Genomic DNA, 18067 nt, shown 5'->3' on the forward strand with positions numbered 1-18067 from the left:
GGGAGAAAAATTATATATATCACATGTTTATCGCATATATAACACACATATAATATATGCACAGATACGTATGTACAGACACACGCACACACGCAGAATATCAGAAAACCAGTCGCGAGATAAATGTATTTGCCCGAGCCCGGGTGTTAAAATGGAGTCATAAGAATCGTCCCGTTCAGGTGTTTATAAAAGACTACAATACAAAGGTTTGCAGTAAAGCGCCCGGGGAGCTGAGTCAAGCAGTCCGCACATCTCGGCTCCTCCCCTCCCACCACCAGCTTCCATCCTCCCTCCGCCCTCCCCTCAACACACTTCCTCCCCGCCCCTCCTGAAGAGGGCTATTAAAAGCTGCTGACGTCAAAAGGGACGGCCATCTTTGATGAGGGCAGAGCTCACGTTGCATTGAAGACGAAACCTCGGGGAGGTCAGGCGCTGTCTCTCCTTCCCTCCCAGCCCCGCGGCTCCTCCACACTTGCGACCTGCAGGCGCCGGGCGAACACCACCCTCTGAAGAAGCCAAGGTAAGGAGCCTCCACCTCAGGTCGTGGTTCTGGTTTTGGATGGCTGCATACCCAGAGGGGACCACAGCCGCGGAGACCAAGTGAGCTTGAGCAAATACAAGTATTTGTGCACCTAGGGTGCGGTATTCCGTGTGTGCGCGTCGGGATAGCTCCTGTCTGGGGCTTTATAAAGTATTTTCGAGGTGAGCTGCTTAGGGAAGGGAGGAATGGGGACACTGCAGATGGAGCGATGGGGAGGAAGCGCAAGGATACGTACCGAATAATAACTTACTCTTTCGAAACAGTAGTGGGACTCTCTCTCTTCCATCTTGCGATGCAGTTTTCAGAGGTCTTTAGGCTGCTGGTTTTTTTTTTTTTTTTTTTTTTTCTGTAGACCAAAACAAACAAACCCTGACGTTCTGACCCTGTTAGTTTGACTATTGTCGTTAAGGCGCTATTATCCAGGGAAGAATTAAGGAGAGGGCAGGTTGTGGGAGCTGGGGAGGCGAAAGGAGAAGGGGGAGTTCCCGCCCCGGGCTAGCTGAGCTGCAGCAGCGGCAGCAGCCTCCATGCCCCGCGGACTTGATTTATGCCGCCTGCTCCACGTCAACTGCAGGCTGGCGGGAGGCGGGCGGGTCGTGCTGTGTGGGAGGGCTCTGCGGAGGGCTGGCGGGGGTGGGCTCGCCTCGGGGACTGCGGCGGCCCGCAGTCAGCACCCTGGACAGCAATACCGAGGGACCGCACAGGCGCCCGCGACCTTTCAGCACCGCGGACAGCGGTCGGCAGCAGCCCCGCATCTACCTGCCGCAGAGATGCCTGGCCAGAGCTGGGTATTCAGGGCTGGAGGCCAAATTGCCTCTGTGAGACCCTGGTCTCACAGAGACTCCCTCATAGAGAACGCATAGTAGGTTAAAATTTTTTAAAAAGGGGGAAAAAAATCCTTCCCACAGGACTCCTTTGCAGGTAGTTACCTGCTCCCATCCTCAGTTCCTGCATAGCTTCAAAAAAATGAGTCTACTTGTGGAAAATTTCATGTTACCTTCTACCCCTTTTTTAGGTAGGAAATAAATTTTAAAAAAAAATCTGCATTCATTCTCCAGTCGGATATGAAGGGTTTTGTTTGTTTTTGTTTTTAACACAGAGTATATTTGTCTACAGACCGCGGGTGCACATGAATGAGGTATATATGAAGATGCCAACATGATCTGTTTACAAAAGTGATATATTTCCATATATATTTCTATTTGATAAAAAAAATATATGGGGGTAGAATCAACTTTAAGCAGAATCAACTTTAAAAATGAAACCCACTACCTCTTCCTTCTCCCCCATCCTTGTAATTAGGCATGAACATAAGCACACACTCACACAAATACATCTCTGAGAAATATTATTGGTCCTGTAGGGTGTAGATTTAATCTCCTTGGCCATGGTTTCAGAGTGAGTGGAAGTGTTTCCTATGGACATTGGTTATCTCAGGCTGATAGTTTTTGATTTTGACATCATTAAGACCGGTTTTCCTCAGGAAAATGCAACTTTGTCCTTCAGGGTAATGCAGGTGTTAGATTGAAACCGGACTCTGACCTAAAGATCTACTGCAATTTCTATTATGGCACTGCGGGATTTTGCTGAGGCAGTGATAAGTACTTTAACCATTTTCTACTCTGAGGCTTGGGGCCTCTGAGTGAACACAAATTACCACAGGGATGTTTCCTGCTGTTTGATATAAATAAAATAGGCATAAAATGACCAGGAGCAAAACTGTGCTATTTGAATAGTTGTTAAGTAAGAGTAACAGCGTCATATGTAAGAATATATGCAACGCATTAAAGAAACGCTGTCATGATCCTTTGAAAAGCCTCACAATAAGATCTTGGATTGTTTTTGTTCGTCATAACTCTGATTATTTCTATACTAGAGCTGCTAAAATGCCCTGTCCATATAGATAAGATATTTTCATTCCCAGCTATTTATTTCCTAGTGTTTCTCAATTTTATAAATAACCATGTGTTTCCACATAAATATATGTTTATCTATTACTATATATGGATGTAAAATTAATTTTCAGGGGTATGTAACTGCGTGGAGGAATTTTTTAACTCTGCAATCCGCAAACGAAATAAACAACTGTGTTTTAGTGATGGGAGGAGGGGAGAAAAAAAGGGTAGGAGGCTTTTAAAATGCTTTGACTTCATGCTGCATGTCCAGACAGCTCTGCGTAGTTGCGTCAAATGAAAAAGCCTAACGCTGCCAGAATTACGTGCTTGGACATTAGTAATTACCGCTGGGTTTGTTTGCTAGTGGAAGACTGGGGGGGATGGGGGGTGGAGGTAGAAGACCGCAGTGAAGCTGGCAAAGGGCACATATTTGGGAAGAAGTGGCGATGTGCACAATTATGGAGCTAATTCTAGAACAGCTTACTGAGAAATTAAAGGAAAACATAATTTAAGCATGAATTTAACATTTATATTATTGATAAGCTTCAGGGGGGAAATGAAGAGATTTTTCTATTTTAAGTTTAAAATTTTAAACATCCAGGGCAATACGGCAAGAAGGGGCAGGAACAGATGGACACAAGGATGTGCCAGGAAACATTCATGCAGACCCTCTGATGCTACCTGCTTGTTTGTTCATTGGCATTTTCTGCATTATCACCTTGGCATTCAGAATACGAAACCATTTATAATCTCCTTAACCTCTCCATGGTAAAATCTCCCAAGAATTTACAATTTTTTTCTACTCTGTTAAACATGTACGACCACACATACACAAACACAATAAATTGCCCCTTAATTAGCTTGTCTAAAGACATTCCTAAACTCTAAGTGCTAACCCCAGAGTGATGGTTATCAACCAGAAAACTGATATTTCTGCCAGTGGCACCTCTTTTCATAGCAGCCAGCCTTCAGCAGAACATGTAGGTTTTGATGATTAGTAGAAATGAGAGGTAACTTGAGAAAGAGGTTGAAAAAGGAGACATGAAGGATAAAAATAGATAAATCTGCTTTTTATATGATGCACTATGAATAAACTATTTTTCTCCCATCATGGAACTGCTTTTCAGTTCTATAAAGGTAAGAAAATTGGTGTTGTCAGCCTCAGCGTAGATCCATTTCTGCAGTGTCACCCCTTGTCAGCAAGGACCAACCTAATAGGAAGATATTGACCAATCAGTGAGTACCAGATACATAAATGAACCCCATGGAGGATATAAAGTCTCATGTTTATATGGTCTTTGACCTCAATAAGTTTAGCATGTAGTAATCTTAGTAAAAACAATAAATAATAAAATCAATAAATAATACCAGAATGAAAATATAATACAACAGTGGAAGAAAAATCATGAGGGAATATATAATTATTTGCCAAGTGAATGTGACCAGAAATAAGGAAGGTAAATTCTGAGGAGGACATTGTTGCAGTGGACTCGAATGATCTGAGCAAGGAGGCAGGACTCCAGTTGGCTTTTGGAGGTTGAAGGAGAGATCTTCTCAGTAAAAGTTACAGCGTAGGCAGAACTACAGGTAAGGTAAGCCCAAGTTATGGACAGCAAATGCCATCCATTTGAGTAGTAGGGAGCTTACGTTGAGGAATACACTGGAACAGAGACTTGATGCCTTCTATGGAAGGCCTTGAATATACCATGCTGGTAATTTGGTGTTTTATCGTCTAAAGTTGATGTCAGAGCAGAAGCCGATATAATAAAGTAATCAGGTCCTTTTTAACATCTGAGAATTGCTATTCACAGATTGGATTATATATTTCTTCCAGAAATAGAGGGGAGTAAATTGGTATAAAGGATGATTAATTAAAAGAAAAAAGAAGTAAGTCCTCATTGAGGCATCTTTTAAGATCCCTTTCAGGATACGCATGGACTTATGAGTCCTGCCCAGAAGTTAACTGTAAGTTTCAAAATTTTCATTATTGACTAGAACAAATTATACAAGATGAGCACCTACCAGAGAGATTGAAAAGCAGGTCAGGAATCCAGGAATTAGAGGTACCAAGAAAGTACACTTGAATAATAAACCTGCAGAACACTCTCTCACACCTTCTAAGTATTCTGTATTGTCAAATACATTGGCTACCTATATGAAAATAGGTGCCAGTTTTTCTGTGCATGTTTCAGGCAGCATGACGCACAGAACCAGCCCCAAGTGGCTAAAACTGAACAACAACAAAAGAGCTGTAGTAAAAATGTGGAAAACTGAGGTGAGTTAGACAGAATATAATATTTCTTTCCCTACTATCCTTGCTGACTTTGGCCGAGTACCCTCACTCCAGGGCTGGCTCAAGGTCTGAACTATACCTATTTTGTTTTTAATCTTGTGGTTACTACTTGCACAGCAGAGCTTCAGAATTCCAAATGCAGACAGAACTGCTGAATTGAAATTGTCAATGGCTTCATGTGGAGGAATAAGTGGTGGTTGCAGACATAGATCTTGTCGCTATTTCAATTCTCACTCTGAAGTGTCAAGGGACTATCCTCATCTGTTCTTCACCAAAACACTGGCAGGAGAGACAGCCTTAGGATAATATGTTGATTTCCAAGCTGATTCCCTGGGGGAAATTTGGAAATAGTGACATTTCAGAGGTCAAACTGGTAGTTCTTAAACTGAATGCAGAGGGCCTTCCAAGTATCCAGTAAGAGGGAGGGAGGAGACACCATGTAGCATTGAGGAAACAGGACATGGTGAGTGGAGAAAGACTTTTGAAAAAAAATTAGTTGTAAAGGGGAAAGGGATTTCAGAGAAATTTCCAGAGAGTTCTAGCTGCAGCTTCAGAATTACGATCATTGCTATAACAATAATTGCTACACATTTCTGCATAATTTTCTTCACAAGGATTTCAGTGCACTTCACCCAATGTAAAACTATAACCAGTTTCTGATTTCTAAATGAATAATGCAAGCCACAGTTATGAGTTCATATATGATATTAGATAACATTTAGTAAGCTATAGATCTGATTAAGAAGAACAGAGATACCCAAAGCAGTGATTCATCAGAATGGGCCTATCGGGGAGAAGAGTGAGCCACTAATTCTAAAAGCTTTTACCTGTACTAGTTCACGGAATCTTCATAACACCCCCGTAACCAGGGTACCATTATTATTTCTATTTTACAGATGAGGGAACTGAGGCAAAGAAAGGGTCAAAAACTTGCCTAAGATCACAGAGCAGAGCCAGGATTTAAAAGCAATCCCTCCGAGTCCAGAGACTAAGCTATTAACTACCTATTATGTGACCTCTTGCATCATCCACATTTTTCATATTGGTCAAATCAGGCACAGAGAATGTATATGATTTCTTTTCCAATATCTTTTCCCCCCTCAGTTGGGCTGCAGGGCATGATGTCAAGGATGCTTGCTGATCAGGAGCCAGGAGACCTGGTTCTAGCCCTGAAGTCTGCTTGTAATTTCCTGTTTTGGAATCACACTGTCTTTAAAAAAGTCACTCAACCACCATTGAAAGTCAGTCTGTTCATCTGTAGAATGACAGAACTGGAATAATATTTTCCAATATCCCAACCATTCAGAAGTTAATGAAATCAGTGCTGAAAACTCTGGGTAATAGATCTGGGTCCAGTGACCTGTTGGTCTCAGCTGGCACTGCCTTAATATTGCTTCAGTACCTGATTCGACTCCCTCCCCCATTATAAGATTAATTTACATCCACAGCCTTGCTCCTCCTCCCCCTCTCTCTCTCTCTCTCTCTCTCTCTCTCTCTCTCTCTCTCTCCCCCAATAATTTCTTTGACACCATTTTTCTGAAGCCTTTCCGGTCAGATTTCAGTAATCCTGGCCTTTTCTCCAAAGCCCTGATCTGAGCCATTGCTGTTGTGGGGATCTTCTTCCATCTCAATCAGATTTATTGCTGTCTGTCAGACTATTTCCTACAACCTGCTTAAACTTTTCATAATTCTTTTTCCAATCTAATTAGCTGGGTCCCCCCCCCCTCTTTCTAGACCCCCTTTTGATGCTCTCCTGTGTCTGACTTAAAACAATTAGCTACTATTGTTTCATTTCTCCTCTCTCTTCTTCTGCCACTTAGAAAAAGAGAAATGGACACTTTCATGGGATCTGTGAGCTCTTAAGTACTTAAAAAGTAACAATTCCATATGACCTGAATCACATGATGTTAGTAGCTAGCTGAAAAACTAATCAAATTTGAAGGATGGGCTAGGGGTGGGGAGGTAGAGTAACATTTCCAAAAAGCTTTGAGGTCAAGGGACAGGAGAAGGGGAAGCTTTAAAGCCTAGGCGATTTAAAGTTCAGAGGCTAGCAGCTGGCAGTACAACGTTTATTAATTAAACTCATAATCACATGTGAGTTAAAGTCCTGTGTTCCAGAAAAGCCATGTTCTCCTTGCTGCTACAATCCCATTCCTACTGCAATATTTCAGCATCTTTTTACTGAAGTAAAGCATGATATTACAAGAGGAGATCCTAACTGTTTTTCTTACCGCTGCTGACTCACAGAGGTTAGCCTCAGTAGTGATTAACTGATGATAAGAATTAATCTGTATCCCCAAAAGGAGACAGGGGGAAATCCTGTGTAAGGGTTCATGTTTCCTTTTAAATGCTTAACAGTCATTCTAGAGAAAGTCAAAGTGAATTGCAATGCCAGCACCGGATTGATGCTGAATGACAGCTGCACTAGGTTTATAGATTGTTTTCTGTGGTCATGGAAAAATATACATGATCCTCTTAGCTGGTAAAGGAAGCCAAATTCTGTTCCATGTGAAGGGGGAACTAGAACAACTCACTAATCTTTTCTTTTGCTTTTGGGTTTTTTTGTTGTTCTTGTTGTTGAACTGATTTGGTTCCTATTACCCAAACATGGCTAATTCTCCTGTCAGAAATTGAGACTGTTTGCACTTTCTGCTGACTCACCTCATCCATCTTCCAAAATGGTCCCTTTTATGCTTGAAGAGCAAGGTTATATTCCTGCTAAAATGGGAGGTTCTGCAAAATGACCATCTGGTCTCATCGCTTCCGGTATCCAAATAACACCAGTCACAGATTTTGAACTTGGGAGATGACTTTTCATGCCTGCAGGCTTGAGTGAGTGGCTTCTATTCTTTACTGATGGCAGCACATCAGAAAATGAAAGCCTCATAGGTACCCCCCTGGCCTCACCCCTATTTCCGAGGAATACCTCGAAATACCTCGGTATAGCTCTGAGAATTCTGCAAGTTGGGCAGATTCCTTTCCAATGGAGAATCTTAGACAAAATTGCTGATTTCCTTTCTTCATATTCATCTTTTGTACAATTTCAAAAAATAATGACTGAAAAATTGCAAAGCAGTCTATTTCTTAAATTTCTCTGCAGCTAGTCTGAGGTTGGTCTGACAGCTAGCTAGAAGTAACTCACACTGAGGCTTCTCCATCAATAAACAGAAAGTAGAGGGAAGTAAATGCCTGTGAGTCTGCCAGGAAGACTATGTAATAGTCCTGTCAAGTGAATTTTTTATTTTAATGGGAAAGCCTATTGTAACTTCACTTAACACTAGAAATAGAGATAGCATTCCTGATTTAGGCCAGAGAAATTGCTGAACATATCCACTTTTTCCTGTTTCAAGATGACTATCCCTGTATTCCTCAAACATAATCAGCTGTCATTATGGCACTCTTAATTAATTAATTAATTCAACAAATATTTATTGAGCATCTGTCATTTACCAGGAAAACACTGTACTGATTACTATAGAGCAGTAAATTAAAAATGCATGTTTCAGCCCTCAGTGCATTTTTCTGGGCATCCCCTTTTGAGGTATTATTATTTTAGAAGACCTGTTTCACATGGTATCCCTTTTTGAATCTAAGATATTAACCCAACTTAGAAAAGAACTTGGTTCTCTATTCAGTATATGCAATTGATTGAAGGTTTTTACTGAGTGATCAGTATCCAGAGAGAGATTGCTACATCATAAACAGAATATGTATTAAGAACCAGCCTCAGCCATCGAGGAATTTAGTAAATATCTAAGATATTCCCTTATGTAGATTTGTCTCTATTGACATGACAATCAACTAGGATATCACTAAAATTTTCTTTAAATATGTGTCTGTATTCCTGTATCCCCATCTATTAGAACCTCTTCCTATATAGATCATTCCCGCCACTCATGGGGAAAACAGGTCAAGCTTTGAGGAACATGGTACCTCCTAGGCCAGAAAAAAACCTAGCCATGACTATAAAGTTCGTGGAGCAGTACAAGAATAAGGTGACAGTGGGGCGCCTGGGTGGCGCAGTCGGTTAAGCGTCCGACTTCAGCCAGGTCACGATCTCGCGGTCCGTGAGTTCGAGCCCCGCGTCAGGTTCTGGGCTGATGGCTCGGAGCCTGGAGCCTGTTTCCGATTCTGTGTCTCCCTCTCTCTCTGCCCCTCCCCCGTTCATGCTCTGTCTCTCTCTGTCCCCAAAATAAATAAAAAAAAAAAAAAAAAAAAGAATAAGGTGACAGAGAAACAGCAGCATCTTTTTGATGACAGGACTTCCCAAGCCAATTCACTTCCCTCCTTTGAGAACTCTGTCTTGTTAAACAAGGTTCAGTGATTCAGGATTGAGTAGAAGTGTGTGTTAGTCCCCCAACTCTTGCTTTTAGAAAGTTGCCTCTTCTTACCAATGAGCAATGCTCTCATCTCCCTTATATGATTTATCACAGTGCTTTGTAATTACATATTTATGCATTTCTCTTCCTTAACAGACTATAAAAGTTTTTGAGAGCAAGGGCAATATGTTAACCATCTTTGAACCCTTGGTACCTGTAACAGTGCCTGTCACACACCAGGTATACAGGAAATGAATGGGAATACCAACTGCCCTTTTGCAGAGAAAAGAATTCTACCACTGTAAGTAATTCCTCCTTTTATTGACCAAATGTTATGCTTAAAACAACTTGGGAAGGTTGATTCACCCTAAATGTTGGAATGAAGTTATGTCCCAAGGAAGCATTTTTGTTCACCCCCTACTAGCTGCCAAATTTCAGCAAATAGTTATTTTTCGGACCTGCTTTTTTATCTCCTGTGAATCAGGGGTTAAAATGCTAATGAAGAATCAGGTGATGCTCAAGCAAAGCATTGATAGGAGCAGATTTATATTCAGAGATGAAAAACCATTGCCTGTGAGTGATTTAAGTCAGTTTCACATACAGAACCAAGCTATTTGACATATATCAAATACACAGTTAAAAAAGAGAGAGGGGCAGAGAGAGAGGGAAACACAGAATCCAAAGCAGGCTCCATGCTCTGAGCTGTCAGTACAGAGTCTGACGTGGGGCTCAAACTCACAAACCGTGAGATCGTGACCTGAGCCGAAGTCAGATGCTTAACCAACTGAGCCACCCAGGTGCCCTGAAAAAAGAGAGTTTTGATGCCACTGCCCATTCCTACCAGAGTCACCAGGGGGATAGATTGGTGGCTTCAGCTAACTCTTATTTTCAGGGTCACATATTTGCTGCTTCTCTGTTAGAATGATGGCATAGGGTATACAAGAGCTCCATGGTGAGTTGTCTTCCCAGAAAATGTCCTCAGACACATCAGCTTCTAACTTTTCCTTTCACGTATCCAGTGTTCTCTTGCCTAGGGGAGAAAAATAAACTGGGGCATGACATGGTAAATCACTCCCATTTGTCTTTAAGAAAAAGCTGTTATCAACTAAGCATTGAATTTTGCATTTCTTTTTCCTAGTCCTTCTCATGAAACAAGTCTAAAACCTCTGGCCAGTTACCCTGCACCCTACTTCCTCCAGCTGGGAACACAGATACCACTTGATAACAATAAGAAAAAAGTAACTGACTTATTGATTGTGGTGTGGTGCACTAGACCTTTGGCATCCATTATCTCATTGAATCTCTGTGGCAGCCTAAATTCTAAAAGAGTTTAGAAATCTTATCTCCGACTGCAAAGTCTATGTTTTTTTACTAACACCTTGTGAATTTTCCTATGAGTTTCCCCATGAGTTGCACGTAACCCATTGAGATCTTGTAACAGAAAGCATGCTCCTGACATGTAGAACATGAGTCAGCAAAATCCAAAGAACTCAGCCCTCTGGACTAAAAAGTCAAGTGAGAAATGTTGGTATGAGTAACCAGGAGAAACTAAGTATCCGGAGAAGCTCATTGAGTGCTGGATTGAGAGAGATGGTTGCGTACCTGGCCCATTTCTGCCACTTCAGTTTTATGACCCTGACCAACTTACGTAACCTGAACTGAGCCTCAGTTTTCACATCTGTAAAAAGCAAGCAATAAACTGCCATGCATATGTCACGTGGCTGTCATGGCACATAAAGGAGCTAAGGCTTGTGAAGTGCTATTCCCTCCACTAGTCTGGGAGCAAGGGAGGAACTGTTGTTATCATGTCTGTTAGCCGTCATTCAGCATACCAGATTTCCAGGGTTCTTTTTTGCAAGTTATGTGAAGGCCATTCTTTTCCTCTTTATAATGTTGAGTTTGCTTAAAGAAACAGGTCTTGGTATCGCATTATTTTTTAGCTTGAGCAGCATGCGTGATAAATTGGGAAAATGTGTCAACAGTCGGATTTTTCTGTTTGGGGGAGGATTTTTAAAAATGCCTCTGAATAGCATCTCTGCTTTCAAAGTGGCTTGGTGATTCTCAGGATAACGTCTGGAGACCAAAGAGGCTCAGTTATGGTTTAACAAAATGCTAGTCCCCTCTTGCTCAGTGCCTTGGGATTTAAGGCCCTTAAGGAGTTAAAAAGAGATGGTATGCAAAATTTCCTACTATTCTTTAGCTTAAGAAAAAGAAATTTGCTGTAAGCTATTTAGCGAATCATTTTTAAAGCTACATCTGTTGGCTTCATTTTGTATTCAGCTTTGTGTTAGATTTTTTGTTGGGGAGGGTTGCATTCCTTACTGAATACTGTATGTCTGCATGTGTGTTTTTGTATGTGCACACAAGATATACAGGCAGAGAGGTGCAAACACAGACTCTCGCAGCCAGCCTTGTGTACAAGATTCCTACGTGTCTCACCTCATTGTCAAAACCTTTAGTTTTATTCATAAACCAATAAATAGAAAGCCTGCACAAGCAAATTATATGAACTGCAAAATGTATGCTCCTGAGTTGCCTTCACAGAATGATTTCTTTTCAAAGTTGGAAAAGCCCCCCAAGACAACACTAACTGTGGCCGTGACCTCAGATTCTGCTTTTTGGGAGAAGTCCTGTAAATCTAGGTCTATACAGAATAGGACAGGTCTCTGTGAAAAATTTTTAAAACCATTATTGTGTTTTGAGGATCTACTATGTAGTGGTTACTATATTATGGTCTATTGTAGCTAGTATTATATTCAATTTGTACAGGAACTTTCCAGGTGGTGGGTGTTATTTTCTATACTTGACTCAGAGAAGATACTGTTTGATCAAGGTCCTATCAAGGTGCTAAGTGCTGCCCCTTTCCTCTCCATGAACCAGTGGATACATAACCAGGAGTCACTGCTTTTTGTTTTAGTCTGATTGGGGAAAAAATGGTTGGGACCAACAGCCAGAATCAGACTAGTTCTGCTCCAAGTCTAGGCATTGGGACCCACCAAAGGAGAAAGGGCTGCAGAGATAGGCGAAGTCAGACAGAACAGCTAGAGTACCTAAGATCCTCCCTCCCTCCTCCACCCATCCACCCCAAAGTACAGAACCTTTCTCAGGAGGTTTGCAGCTTGGAGGAGCAGAAAATGCAATCTTGCTATGAGCAGGCAGATCTGAGAGAAAACAAAAAACAAGTTGGCAAGGAGGAGGCTGGGAGCTAGGATTGCTCACTGCTTATTTCGTTATCTTGCCGAGTACTTAAGCTGGGGTGGGAGGGGCAAATAAAGGAAGGGTTGGAAGGGATGATAGAAGCTATCTTCCCAGTACTGGTCTTCCCAAAGAGTAGAGGCTCCCATTTTAAGGGACAAGGTAGGAATTGATGAATCTTTGAGCATCAGAAAATGATTCCTCCTTCTTCCACACAGCTAATAAGAGAGAGAACTTGGATTTGAATTTAAGATCCTAAGTGCAATATTACTGATCTTCCACAATCAGTGACTCATTACTCTAGGACATTGGTTCTTAGACTATGGACATTAGACCAGCAGCATCAGCATCACCTAAGAGTCTGGTAAAAATGCAGTTCTCAGGCTGTACCCCAAACCTGCAGAATCTGAAACTCCAGTGGAATGGGGAGGGACAGAGTCTGTGTTTTCATCACCTCCAGGTGATTCTGAGATAGGCTTAAGTTTGAGAACCAATGTCCTAGAGATCTTAGTAGCTCCTTCAAATGTTCACATTCATCTTAAACTGGGTCTGATGGGGCTGAGGTGTTTCCACTGTTCTCTACCTCACAAAAGCAGTGACCAGTTACTTAGAGAAGAACTATCCTGGGCCACTGGACCAAAGTCTCTACTCACCCTCTGACTTAGTAATAAAGATGCTGTTTTCATGAGAATGAATTTGAAGGATGAGGAAGGTGAGTGTCCACAGCATGAGGATGGGGGTCTTGGGTGGGGGACAGAGGGCTCCTTTGTTATACTTCTCTCCCCCTGTAACAATGGCTCAATCTCTGGCTCCAAGAATCTTCCTCCAAAAACTTAGCAAAATTTAAAATTTCACGAAATGACAGGACAGCCCCTTTCTTCTTTCTGCTGTGTCAGCCTGCAGCCTCTGAAGGATACCAGAGAGGAAAATGTATCCACTCTGCAAAGGATAAAGCAGTTCCCATTGCTCCTCTTTTGGGCCCCACCATGAACTGTCCTGGTACAGGGAGGGGGCCTGTCCCCTTTCCACACAGCCATGCAATTTCTTATTTTCTCCTCTGGATCACAGCACGAACTGCCTTGGAGAAAGGATCCTGATGGCTCATATCACCCCTTCTTTTCTGCCCTCCTCTCATGTAGAATCACACATTTGGGTTTCTTGGGCAAACCTTACAAATGGCATTGTTGAAAAATGACAAATGACCAGGCCCAGAGATAAATTACTTACCAAAGCCGCATGGTGAGAGCTGCATCCGGGACTCCTGACTCACAGTTAAGTGCTGCTGCTCTTCCTTGGGAATTTAGTATGCCCCATAGTTGTCGTTTTGTAACATTGCGGGGGGTGGGGTTAGAAATCATGAAAGACAAGGTATCCACTCTGTCTCTTAAGAATTTAAGACCCAGGATAAGGGTAGAAGAGGAGGAGGGAGAAAGAAGGGAAGTTAATCTTTATTGTGAGCATAAATGTGCCAAGTATATTACTAGGTATCCTTGAATGTATTATTTGGTCCACAGGACTATTCTGTGAGGTGTTACTATTTCCACTTTACAAATAAGGAAACAGGCTCAGAGAAATCAAGTAACTTGTTTAGAGAAGTCAATTCAATTTGAATTGCAAGCTTATATTCTTTCCGCTATCCTGGGATGCATCCTTTCCTGGATCTTTTTAGGGCCTAAAATGTAAGTGTCTCATTCAAAGAATTGATGTATAATATGTACCACTGTATATGTATCCATGCTCCTCCTCCCCATGCACCTTTAGGTTTACTGTGATTAATACGTATTAACGTATTATACGTTATAATGTAAATAAAACTCTAAATTTAGAACCACGGCAAAAAAAAAAAAAAAAAAAAAAAAAAGTGCTGCTGCTCTTGCCCTGGGCTGCCTTGACGCTACTGCCTCCAACTCTTTCAAATTTCCTCTCCAGCACAAGTCCACACTCCCAATCTGGAAATCTCTCGGTCTGCTGTTACCCTCAGAGATCTTTGGCCTCAAAAGGTGACCCAACAACTGTAAAAGCAAAGTAGGAACATTCCTGTGATTCCGAACTGCCAACAGAGCTTCCTGAAAAGGTTGAGGATATTGCTTATGTCCGTTTGGTTTTGCACATGACAAAAACCCAAAGGTAAATGGTTTAGGCTAAAATGCAGATGAATTGGCTCAAAGAATGTGAATAAATGTTGAACAGCCAAGCCATGGGAAGGACAGAGAGGTGTTTAAACACTATCAAGGCTCTTGCTTTGCCTTCTGTCACGGCTTCTTTCTGTACATTGACTTTACTTTCTCTTGTTAAAACACCAGTTCCTCCTTCCACATACCAGAAATATCGTCACTCAGTTTGTGCTTCCTACACATCCACTATGGAAAGGCACTGCCATTTGTTTTCTGTACCCCCTGTTCAAAAATCTCAGGGAAAGACTCTGGTCTAGCTTGGGCCAGGTGCCCAGCTTATACCAATGTGTTGTGAATGTGGAGTGTTATGGAAGCGTATGACTTATATACTGGGACCACACAATTTGATTGGGGGAAGCACCAGTTTCTTAGCAGACATAATAAGCCATATTATGTGTCCTATATACACAAGCATACTTTATCAGGTTACTTACCAAATAGTTGTATTAATTCAACCTGTTAAGTGTTTAATGACACTTGTTTCTTTTTTTCAAATTGTTCCCCCCACTATGACCTAATTTTTTTAATTTTATTTTTTATTTTTTAAAATTTACATCCAAATTAGTTAGCATATAGTGCAACAATGATTTCAGGAGTAGATTCCTTAGTGCCCCTTACCCATTTAGCCTGTCCCCCCCCCAACCCCTCCAGTAACCCTCAGTTCACTATGACCTAATTTTTAAAACTTCATGGCAGCTCTGGAAGGAAAGATGGTAAAAGAAAAAAAAACAACAACCATTTTTCAGATGTAAAAACTGGAGCCTAAGAATTTGACTGCCCTGGAAAAGGCAGTCAAATTAGTCAAAGGCAGAGCCGGCTCAAGGATGAAGGTTGGCCAGATGTCTAGTTCTGCTCTTAATTTGTGGATGGCAAACTAATGGCCCCTAGGCTTACTACTATCCAGAAACTTACTTTATTTGGCCAATGCTGGATTTGCAGATATCTTAAACATGAATGCCTTAAAGCAGGGTATTTCCTCTCCAATTTGCCATAGAGCCTAACACTACATGTCTTTATACACCTAGTTCAATCCACATAGTTTTATTATCTTCCCAACCCCTGTAGATATTTGAGTTTGCATCTGCTGCATACCAAAGTTATGGCATTCTTGTGGTTCTGTACTGTGCCACAATCAACCACAGGTAGAAGTTTCTTGGGTTATTTTGCCATGGTTTTTCCCTTCAGATGTCTTCATAATTTATGTCAATATTTTGAGAAACAAGATTGGGCAAATAAATTGCACATAAATAAGACCAACCAATTTTTTTTTCATCTGAATAGAATTAGCTTTTTGTTTTTCTCACTGACCCTGCTGACAGTCTGGTGATGCCTATGAATCCCTTTGCAGAGTGACATTTTTTAATGTATAAAATAAAATACATAAGATTTCATATGAAACAAATTGTATTGAAATACAGTTAACGAAAATATTTTTAAAATTTGTGATATAGTCATATATAGTCTTCTAAAAATTATACCATTAAATAGCAGTATTTGGTGGTGAGTCTAATAATGACCACAATTTAAAAGTGGTGATGAGAATACATATTTTGAGAAAGGTGTAACAATTGTGCAGTGATATGAAAACATCTGGTATTTCTACTGGTGCTGCATCAGGCTCAGGCCCCCCTTTAGCCCTCCTAGTGTGGGGGTGGGAGGAAGCCAGTGGAGAGAAAGGAAGGGTAGATCTACATGTCATGTGGGCACAAGTGTTATCTGGGGTTCTCTGAAGAAGTTGTTTCTTGTTATGTAACAAATTACCCCAAAACTTAGTGGCCTAAAACAGCAATTTCTTATTGCTCATGGGCCTTTGGGTTAATTAGGTGATTCTTCAGTCAGCTGATAGATTGGGGTCTTGTTGGTCTGTAACGTCCTCACTTCCATGAATGGTGGTTGGTAATGGCTGCTGATTAGGGTGATGGGTGACTAGACCACTTATCTTTCATCATCCAAAAACAGCGAGAAAGGACGAGCACCAATGTGTGAGCACTTTTCAAGTCTATTTAGGCCACATTTGCTATTGTCCCATTGGCCAAAGTAAGTCTCATGGCTAAGTACAGAGTCAGTATGGGTGGGGGCCACCCAAAATTATGGATATTGAGAGAGGAATTATTACAACCATTTTTGCAAAATTGTCTACCACAGCCCCCACCAAACTTGGGAGGCTGAGTCAGAGAAAGCTCTTCCATCTGTCACAGGCTGGGCACTAGGCTCTCCCTGTCCATCCTGGAGCTACATAACTTCCACTACATTCCATAAACCAGGGAACTTAGGCATAGATTATTATTATCCTGCCAAAGTTAGAGCCCTTGGGGTTAAGTTTTGGAAACATCTCGCTGCATCTCTCCAAGTTAACTAAACAATCACAGACCCAGATGTCTGGTAAATTCAGGGGGTAGTCAAAAGGAAAATGTTCTCTAAACATTGAGGATCTGAATTCAAACTGGAAAAAACACATCACCTTTTTGTTGTTTTGCGATGACATTTCTTTATCTGAAATTTCTCCTGGGCTTGCCTTGGCGAGAGCAGTTGTATTTGAAGTTTTTTTCTTTTTCTTTCCAGAAACCCTCCCCTATTTAAGCAAACTCCACTTTCTCCTCTAATTGCAAGAGCTCCCCATAATGGTAGAAACAATTCTCAGCCAGCCCTCTGCCCAATGAGAGATTTGGAAATGGGAACCCAAGGGAGGAGGCAGTGGAAAAAACCCTGAAGGCTTTTCAACTGTGCTGCTGCGTCATGGAAAAGAAGCCAGGCACCTGCCTTGGTGCCTCACAGCAGGCCCCACCAGAGCCTTGTCTTAGTCATTCCATAGATGAGCAGGGGATGTCTGACTCACCCAGCTGTCTAGTCCGGCACTTCAAAGAGCATTCTGAGTCCTGCTCTCAGTCCTTTTCTCAGCTCACTTTAGGTATCAGATGGCAGACTCCTGAGGATCAGACCTGGAGCAGAAGAACTGTTCACTCTTTCAGATCCTGCACCAGCTTCCTTACTGAGCTCCCTCCCCTGCCAAAAAAAAATTTAAAGGTTTCTAAATTCTTCAGTCAGAATGCTATCTTAGGTTGGGTCCTCCCAGAAGCAGAAGGTGAGGAAGGATGTGAGTGCACATATTTTACCTGGGAGGTGATCCTAGGGATCACAAGTAGGTGAGCAGGGATGAGGAGGAAGAATGAGGAGGAAGCTAATGCAAGGAGTGTTAGTGAGCAGATTACCAGCTGTTGGAGCTCAGGCCTGAATTGCTTTGTTTGAAGGGCAAGGAATCTGGAGTATTTGCGAACCAGCTCCCAGCCTTCAGTGGCTAAGGGCCATTCCCAGGGGTATAAATTTGCATCCAGCCCTGTGGAAGACCAAGCCTACTCCAGAGACTAGAGAAATCCCCCTGGCAGTGAGTCATAGCTTGAGTAGAGAACCTTAGGATGTACAGGAAAGGTGGGTGCCAAGGAGATACAGGTGGAGCATTAAGAATGGCTCCTCCAATTTTGCAGACTGTCATCTCCAGACACCCCAAGCTTCACAATACCTGTCTCCAGCTTTGGCGTATTAATGGTTTAGTCCTGTGTTTGTTCAACACCTATTCATTGGGCTCCTGCTGGGTACCATTTATTTGGCATCAATGTGCTACACAGTAAACTAAGGTTTTTGCATACATCATC

General features: G+C 41.8%; 1 protein-coding gene across 2 annotated transcripts in view; it reads left to right on the forward strand.

Moving 5' to 3' along the window:
- The first annotated feature begins 373 nt into the window (after positions 1–373).
- Positions 374–18067, forward strand: part of SNAP25 (synaptosome associated protein 25) — an 86720-nt gene continuing 69026 nt past the window's right edge. For both annotated transcript variants that reach the window (XM_030310097.1, XM_030310096.1), the window contains exon 1: positions 374–520. The gene's annotated coding sequence lies outside the window, so the exon portion shown is untranslated. The remainder of the gene's footprint in view (positions 521–18067) is intronic.

Source organism: Lynx canadensis, chromosome A3, assembly GCF_007474595.2.
Source record: "Lynx canadensis isolate LIC74 chromosome A3, mLynCan4.pri.v2, whole genome shotgun sequence".
NCBI lineage: Eukaryota > Metazoa > Chordata > Mammalia > Carnivora > Felidae > Lynx > Lynx canadensis.